At 37.7% G+C, this 8546-nt stretch overlaps 1 pseudogene; it reads right to left on the minus strand.

The window, feature by feature from the left end:
• Positions 1–5362: 5362 nt before the first annotated feature.
• LOC103213324 lies at positions 5363–6347 on the minus strand (annotated as a pseudogene).
• Positions 6348–8546: the final 2199 nt, after the last annotated feature.

The raw sequence follows: 8546 nt of genomic DNA on the forward strand, positions 1-8546 counted from the left end.
TGAGAGGCCTTATCCTTGCTCAGTGCCCCCCCATACACACACACACAATACATGAATAATGAAAAAATTGAAACTTCTTTCATAATCTACGTATATCTCAGTATCATGGAGGCCTGAACGTATGGAAATTTAATGGTAAAATGCAGTCACATAATTTCAAAGTACCTCATATGATCAATTTAATTAAATTTCAACATTTTAATATAGCAAAGAATGATTAAATATCTACCAAATATGTAGTATAATAAGATTTATTGTGGGAGCTCTTGTGGCATAGTGCTTAAGGTATTTGACTGCTAATCAGAAGGCTGGTGGTTCAAACCCACCAGCCACTCCTCAGAAGGACGATAGGGCAATCTACTTCCATAGTGATACTGCCTTGGAAACCCAAAGAGGGGTCACTATGAGTTGGGATCCAACTCAACTGCAGTGAGTTTGGTTTTGTTTTGGAAGATTGATTGTAAGACATGATTAAGAGAAATTTCTTAAAGTCCAGTGATGGAAATAAGTATATAAATCAGTGATTTAAATTAATGCAATAATTTATACAATAAAATCATTCCTAGACTATTTTGGGTACAAAAATATTCTCCTGAAAATATTTCATTAATATTTTACAAAAAACTGGCTATGACAACATAGTTTATTAACAAAGAACTAAAACACAATGTGACCATGATAACAGTCAATATGATTTTACATATACCACATATCTGAGCTGAATCTGTGTCATAGAATCTTCAAAGAAACCAAAAATGCAGCAAATCAGAACTTTCTGAAACAATTTAGATCCTTGCAGGCCTCTGATTATTTAAGTCTCAAGACTGTTTCTCATCTCAGAGTCATTTTCCAATCTCGCTATTCTTGCTGATGCCGTTACCAGAGATCTACTGTGTCTAAAGTCTTATTAAGAAAGCCATAGTAAACTTGACCTCAGGAGGATCCTCTTACTCCAGTTCTCCTTAAAATGTAATATACTTATTCTTTTCATTTCTGCTTTGATGAGAGGTAAAGAAAGTCTTGTCATTTTAAAGTGTTCTACTGCTGGTAACTATAAGGAAAGAAATGAAAAGTTACACATTAACCCATTAACAAACATTAATGTCCAAGTTTATAAATCATCACAATTTTGTTAAACTGAATTACTTTACATATGCCATTCTTTGACACTCAATCTATTCTATTTCTTATTATACTTAGTTGCCTTCTTGATCTATCATCTTAAGAATTACAAATATACCTCAATAAAGAACATTAGAGAGATAGATATTTTTAAGACACCAAAAAGAGGTTCTGACACTTAGAAGTGTCCAGTAGAAATAAGAATTACCAATATATGTGACTTACCAAAAAAGAAGATAAAACAATCCTATTAGTTGTCTACCTTCTAAGTACCGTAAGAGAACTAGATATGTGTACACAAAGGGGCTGAGATTGTTACTATTATTAGTCAAGGACAAAAAAAATATCTAGGTTGAGAGGATACAAGAGTAACTCTAAGGAATGGAAAAGAACTATGAAGAAAATATCTTAAGGTGAGCAGAGATACCTATAAATAAGGACTAATATTTGAATGCCTAAGTCATCTGAATGCTAACTAGAAGGTTGGTGGTTCAAACTCACCAGCCATTGTGCAGAAGCAAGAATAGACAATCTACTTCCATAAAGATTTACTGCCTCGGAAACCCAACGAGGGTTGCTATGAGTCAGAATCAACTAGATGGCAGTGGCTTTTTTTTTTTTTTTTTTCAGTATTTGAAATGAAGTGATTTGAGGGGAAAGATGACACTCAGAATCCTTTAATTAGATTTCTTATTTATAACTTGGTTTCAGCTGTTCAACTAACCTAACAGATCTTAAAAACAGAGTCCCCCACCAAAACAAACAAACAAACAAACTAGATGCTGTTGAGTCAAATCTGAGTCTTAACAAGCCCATTGTGTCAGAGTAGACCTGTTGTTGTTGTTGTTGTTATGTGCCGTCGAGTCGGCCCCGACTCATAGCGACCCCTCCTTGGGTTTCCGAGGCAGTATCACTACGGAAGTAGGATTGCCCAACCTTCCTTCCGAGGAGTGGCTGGTGGATTTGAACCGCTAGCCGTCTGGTTAGCAGGCAAGTGTCTTAGCCACTATGCTACCAGAGTAGACCTAGGGGTTTTCAATGACTGATATTTTGAAAGCAGATTGCCAATCCTTTTCTTCCATGTCATTTCTAGATAACTTGAACCTTGCAGTTACCAGACAAATGCACCAGGAACCATTTGCACAAGCCAGGGACTTCTTGTTGTTGTTGTTGTTGTTATGTGCCGTCGAGTCGGCCCCGACTCATAGCGACCCCTCCTTGGGTTTCCGAGGCAGTATCACTACAGAAGTAGGATTGCCCAACCTTCCTTCCGAGGAGTGGCTGGTGGGTTTGAACCGCCAGCCATCTGGTTAGCAGGCAAGTGTCTTAGCCACTATGCTACCAGAGCTCCCAGGGACTTCTTAGTGTATGTGAAATGGCAAAATATTTAGAAACAGACATTAGGAATTGAAGCCAAGTTATGTTGTTCGTTGGCCATGTGATGTTGGTTGAAACATTTCTCTTCCCTAAGTTTAAAGAGCTGTGGTGAACTAGGTTCTGGCAGAACCTAAAAAGAAAAAAAAAAAAAAGGAAACCAAACTCACTGCTGTCTAGTCGATTCAACTCATAGCAACCCCTCCTTGGGTTTCCAAGGCAGTATCACTACAGAAGTAGATAGTCCAATCTTACTTCTGAAGAGTGGCTAGTGGGTTTGAACCACCAGCCTTCTGGTTAGCAATCAAATGCCTTAAGGACTACACCACCAGAGCTAGCTTCCTCTACAATCCTTAAAATTGAGGGTTATAGGCTTTAAATCCTGAGCTTCCCTTTACTTGTATACAAGGCATTTGATAGAGTGTATTATAGGAAATTTATAACAGGGTCCATCTGAAAGGCTTTACCCTCGACATATTCAAGGCATTGCTATGCGCCTTGAGTACTGCACCATTCCTAAACTATTAGGAGTACCTTCTGGTTGAGGGAACACAGCAAATGGTGTACTCATGTTTAACTGGGTTGTAATGATTCAGGGTTACTTCCTGAATAGTTTAAGGTAAATTGTGCCTTTGAGGTATGTTCTGCCTCCATATCAAACATAGACTCTGGCTGAGGGTCATTTATCCAATATTTAAATTAGATTAAAAAGAGTATTGAACTGAAATAGATATAGGATTAAAAGGACAGGAAGTATGAAGTGACAGAACATTAACAGATGAGTGGATAGATCTTATCCAAGTCAATGATGTGTTCTAGAAGCCAGACAAAATGGCAAAGATGTCAAAAGATATATTAGCAGCACATAGATATTTATTTTTTTCTTTTTCATCTGTGTAATAATGAAGAGAGGCAGTAATAGCTGCTCAAGTATACACAATAGATTATGTCAACAAATTTTAGTCAGTTTCGTTGTCTTCAACCCTCAGCCAGAAGCCTTCCACCTCCTCTGCTCCTAACACCTACCACTCCCTTTGCTATGCTTAGCTGGCTACAAATAAGAACCCATGCTCTAAAACCTTACATACCAGCAGGCATGTCAAGGGCTTAGCAAGTCTTCCCCAGCACTCTTATAAACTCCATTTGCTCCAGTGTTTCTGTACTGTAGCCACAGCCTCCAGAGTAAAGACTGTATGCATTTGAACTCCCTGGAGATAGTTGGAGCCAACAAAGTTCTAATATCTGAATTAACTCTTTTCCAGTGAAACAGAACGGCATCAGATATAGATAGTGTGTGCTGTGATTCTGGACTCAGACTCCAAAATTAGAAGTAATGCTCTTGGATTAGCACATATGTTTGGGTCCATTGTTGTTGCTATTAAATGTTTCTAGAATTCTTATAATAAATTTACAGCTAGAAATTTAGTATTTTCTACTACCACCATCCCCAAGGACATAGCAAACAGATTTTTCCTTTAAGTTCTTTCTATACATAATGCCAAAGAACTAGAAATCACTATGTGATATCACATCAAACAGAGGTCCAGTGATGCCCTTCCTCACTACCACACATGTACAACAAAAACAAAAATCAAACAAAAGGACTTGGGTAATGCTGGAATGAGAAAGTCACTGGTAATTCAAACATTCCATAAAAGTGAAACTCTTCAATAGTGTGGCGGGAAAAAAAGACAGAGAGAGAGAGAGAGAGAGAGAGAGAGAGAGAGAGAGAGTCAAACTATTTATTAAAAGAATATTTTTATATTTTGTTTGCAAAGAAGTTCTACTAAGTCAAAATCCATAAGACTAGGCCTATCAAATAGCCAACCAAACACATCTCTGAGTTATCAAAGACTATGTACATTTACTAGGAGCTTTGGTAGCATAATGCCTAAGGCACTTGACCGCTAACCAGAAGGCTGGCAGTTCAAACCCACCAGTCACTCCTCGGAAGGAAGATGGGGCAATATACATCTATAGTGATACTGCCTCAGAAACCCAAGGAGGGGTCGCTATGAGTTGGGTCTAACTCGACAGCACATAACAACAACAACATATAAATTTACTAAGATTCCTAAGCTTATATGATTCTGTTCATGGGGAAAAATCCCATCTTTCTGAAATGATTGTCATATTCACACCTTATCTTCAGACATTAACATGGCAAAGTCAAGAATAAAGTTATTTTGGATTGGGAGTCCAGGAATATGAGAAGTTACTCAGTGGTCCTGTGTTTATTATTGGGACCGGTACTAGTCAGAGTGATGCACTATCATTGTTTAGACTCAGCATAAACCAAAACAACCAAACTCACTGCCATCAAGTTGGATCCAACTCATAGCAACCCCTCCTTGGGTTTCTGAGGCAGTAACACTACAGAAGTAGATTGCCTAGTCTTCCTTCTGAGGAGTGGCTAGTAGGTTTGAACTGCCAGCCTTCTGGTTAGCAGTCAAATGCTGTAGGCACTATGCCACCAGAGGTCAGCATATGGGGTGCTTTATACTTTTTTGTTTGTTTGTTTACTTGTTTTTGGTTTAAACTGAATCTGACTATGGAATGTGATGTGCTTTTCAGAATGGAAGTGGAAGAATGGGTTGGTTATCTTCTACACAAGGAACCTGTATCATTGCCAAAAAATGACAAAATGTAAAACACTTTTATTCCTGTGTTTGGTATGGACATGCTTTTAAAGTTCTGGGTTTGAGAAAGAGGCTGCACAAATCAAAGATTTTGTGATTGACATGCTTCCTCCAAGGTAGTCTGGGCTATATTACAAATGTTTTCCTCCCATTCTTAACATAGAAAATCGGTGCCACTCTTTTATTAAATTTGATGTTTTATGAATACATGAGTTATGTTTCATATATTAGAAAATATTTTTTACCACTTGTACTATAATTTGTTTAGTTCTGACACTGTAAATTACAGGATTGAGAGCAGGTGGAATGACCACATAGAAATTAGCAAGAAGGATATGAATGTAATGTGGTATATTATGGCCAAACCTATGGGTCATGAATGAAAAAAATGCAGGTGTGTAGAAAGCCAACATGACACACACATGAGAGCCGCAGGTGCTAAGCGCTTTCAGCCGAGCATCTTGAGAAGGGAGTCAAAAGACTGCACGAAGGATTTGGACATAGGAGATGACAATGGCTATGATATCAAAAACCAGGATAGAAATGGCACATAAGCCATAGAGGATGTTGACCTTGATACTGCTACAGGACAGGTGAGCAATGCCCATGTGCTCACAATAAGTATGAAGAATAATTTTGTGTCCACAGAAGGGCAATCTTAGTATGAGCAGAACAAAAGGAATTGCAATGGCTGAAGGTCTCAAGAGGATAATCAATGCTATAATTGATACCACCTTGTTTGTCAGCAGCAGTGTGTAGCGAAGAGGGTTACAGATGGCCACATAACGATCAAAGGCCATGGCCACAAGCACAGCTGACTCCATGCCAGTGCCTAGGTGGATGAAGAACATCTGAATGAGGCATCCCTCAAAAGAAATTTCTCTTAAATTCAGCCAGAAGATGCTAAGCATCTTGGGGATGGTGGATGTGGATAGTCCCAGATCGATAGATGACAGAATGGCCAGGATGTAGAACATGGGTTGATGAAGGCTAGTCTCAGTCTGAATTGCAAAAAGTATGCAGATATTTCCAAGGACAGCTGTCAGGTACAAGGCACAGAAAGGGAAGCCAATCCAGATATGTACATGTTCCAGCCCAGGAATGCCAAGAAGGAGGAAAGATTAGGGGTGAAATAGAGTGGTATTGAGTGGGATCATCATTCTGGGATCTTTTTTAGCAAAATATACCATATACCAAGTGTCTCTCATTCATTGAGAGGCCACTGAAAGCACAAAAGGAAAAGAGAAAAAAAGGAAATAAATCACCTATATTCTGCAATAGATATCATTGTATTGTAGAAGCCCGAAACTATATAAAATTTACTAGTAAAATGTAGTCAGATGATTTCAAAATATCTCAAATATACATTCAATTAAATTCAACATTTTAATTCAACAAACATTATCTACCACATATGTGTCAGTTTCTGTCCTAAACATTTACTGTGAGAGATAACTAAGAGAAGATACCCTTCCTTGTGGAACTTAAAGTTGAGTAGTTGAAATAGTTATACACATCAGTGATTTAAATTACTGTAGTAATTTCTAAGATAAAGTCCTTTCTCAGTTACTTTGAGTACAAAAAAGTATTTTATTGTTATATGGAAAATTGCTTATGACTATATACTTTATGGACAAATAACAAACACACAGTAACCATGGTGGAAGTCAATATGATTCTACATATACCACATATCTGAACTGAACATGTATCATGGTATCTTCAAAGAAACCAGAACTTGCAGTAAACCAGAATTTTCTGAAACAACTTTGTATCCATGCAGGGCTCCCACTGTTGAAGCACCAAGACTATTTCTCATTTTGTAGTCATTTTCCTGTTTGTTTTTGCTGATGGTGATATCAGAGCTTTACTCTGCCTACTGTTTAAGGAAGCCACAGTGGACTTACTCTCAGTAGGACCTTACTCCAGCTCTGCTTATAATGGAAAGTGCCCATCCTTTATTTATGCCTTGATGATAGGCAAATAGAGCTTTCCCATTTTAAAGTGTTCTCCTGCTGATGACTGTAGAGAAAGAAGTGAAAAGTTACACATTAGCACACACAAACACTAAATGTCCAAAGTTATAAACTATCAAGATATTGTCAGTCAAAGTGAGTTACTTTGCACATACCACTCTTTGACACTCAATCTCTCCTATTTTTTACTACACTTAGTTACCTCCATGAATAAATTTGCTTTGGCAAGAGCACTGGATGGATAGATAGATAGATAGATAGATAGACTGACAGACCAACAGACAGACAGTCAGACAGACAGATAGATAATTTTAAGATAGCATAGAGGGTTTCTGACACTTAGAAATGCTCAGTAGAAATAATAATAAACAAATTTATGAGAATTGCCAACAGGGAAGGGAATCTAATCCACAAAACTAGGTGCCTACATTCTAAGTAGCATAAGAGAACTGGAAGTATTCCCAAGAAGGAATTGATTTGAGATTGTTACTGTTTTTGGTCAAAGACAAATAACTAGATTGAGAGAATAGAATAATAACTCTTAGAAAATGATAATATCATCCTTGATATGCGCAGAGATATTTATATACAGAGAGTGATATTTGAATTGAGGGGATTTGAGGGGGGAAAGGAGGTGGAATTCTTTAATTAAATTTATTCTCTGTGACTTGGATTCAGCTAATTTAACATATCTTAGAAACAAATAATAAAACTATAATTGTTTTGGACTCATGACAACTCTAACTCGACCCCTCTCAGTCCGAGAAGAACTTGCTCCAGAGGATGTTCAATGACTGACATTTTGGAAGTAGATAGCCATCCCTTGCAGCCGAGTCACTCTGGGTGAAATGAACCTTTCAGTGTGCAACTGAACATGGTAACCATGTACTTCATCCAGGAAATCCTTGGTGTGTGTGACAAGGCATCAGGTTTAGAAAAAGACACTAGGAATTTTGTTCAAGTTATATTGCTCGCTGGTCATGTGGTGTAGCATGAGCTATATTCCTTGGCTAAATCTAAAGTTCTTCACTGATGAAATAAGACTAGAGTACCTTCATTCCAAGATGGCTGCAAGGCACATCTGCCTGACCCAGGATGGATCATTAGAAAGTGTAGTTACAATAACTGATTGATCTGTTGCTTAGAGAACATGGTAAAATAAAGATTTTTAGTCAAGTTAGTTCTGATTTAAATTGCTGTATAGTCTTCAATACAGACGGATACCGACTTTAAATTTTTAGCCTGCCTTTATCTGCATATAAAGCTTTTGACAGAGTGTATTATAAGATTATAACATGGTAAATCTGAAAGGTTTATCCTTAGACATTCAGGGACCTTAGTATACACCTTGGGTTGTTGTTGCTGTTATTATTATGTGACATCGAGTGGGCCCCGACTTATAGCGATCCCTCCTTGAGTTTCTGAGGTACTATCA

Source organism: Orycteropus afer, unplaced genomic scaffold (assembly GCF_000298275.1).
Source record: "Orycteropus afer afer isolate SDZICR_OR568_19922 unplaced genomic scaffold, OryAfe1.0 scaffold01594, whole genome shotgun sequence".
Lineage (NCBI taxonomy): Eukaryota > Metazoa > Chordata > Mammalia > Tubulidentata > Orycteropodidae > Orycteropus > Orycteropus afer.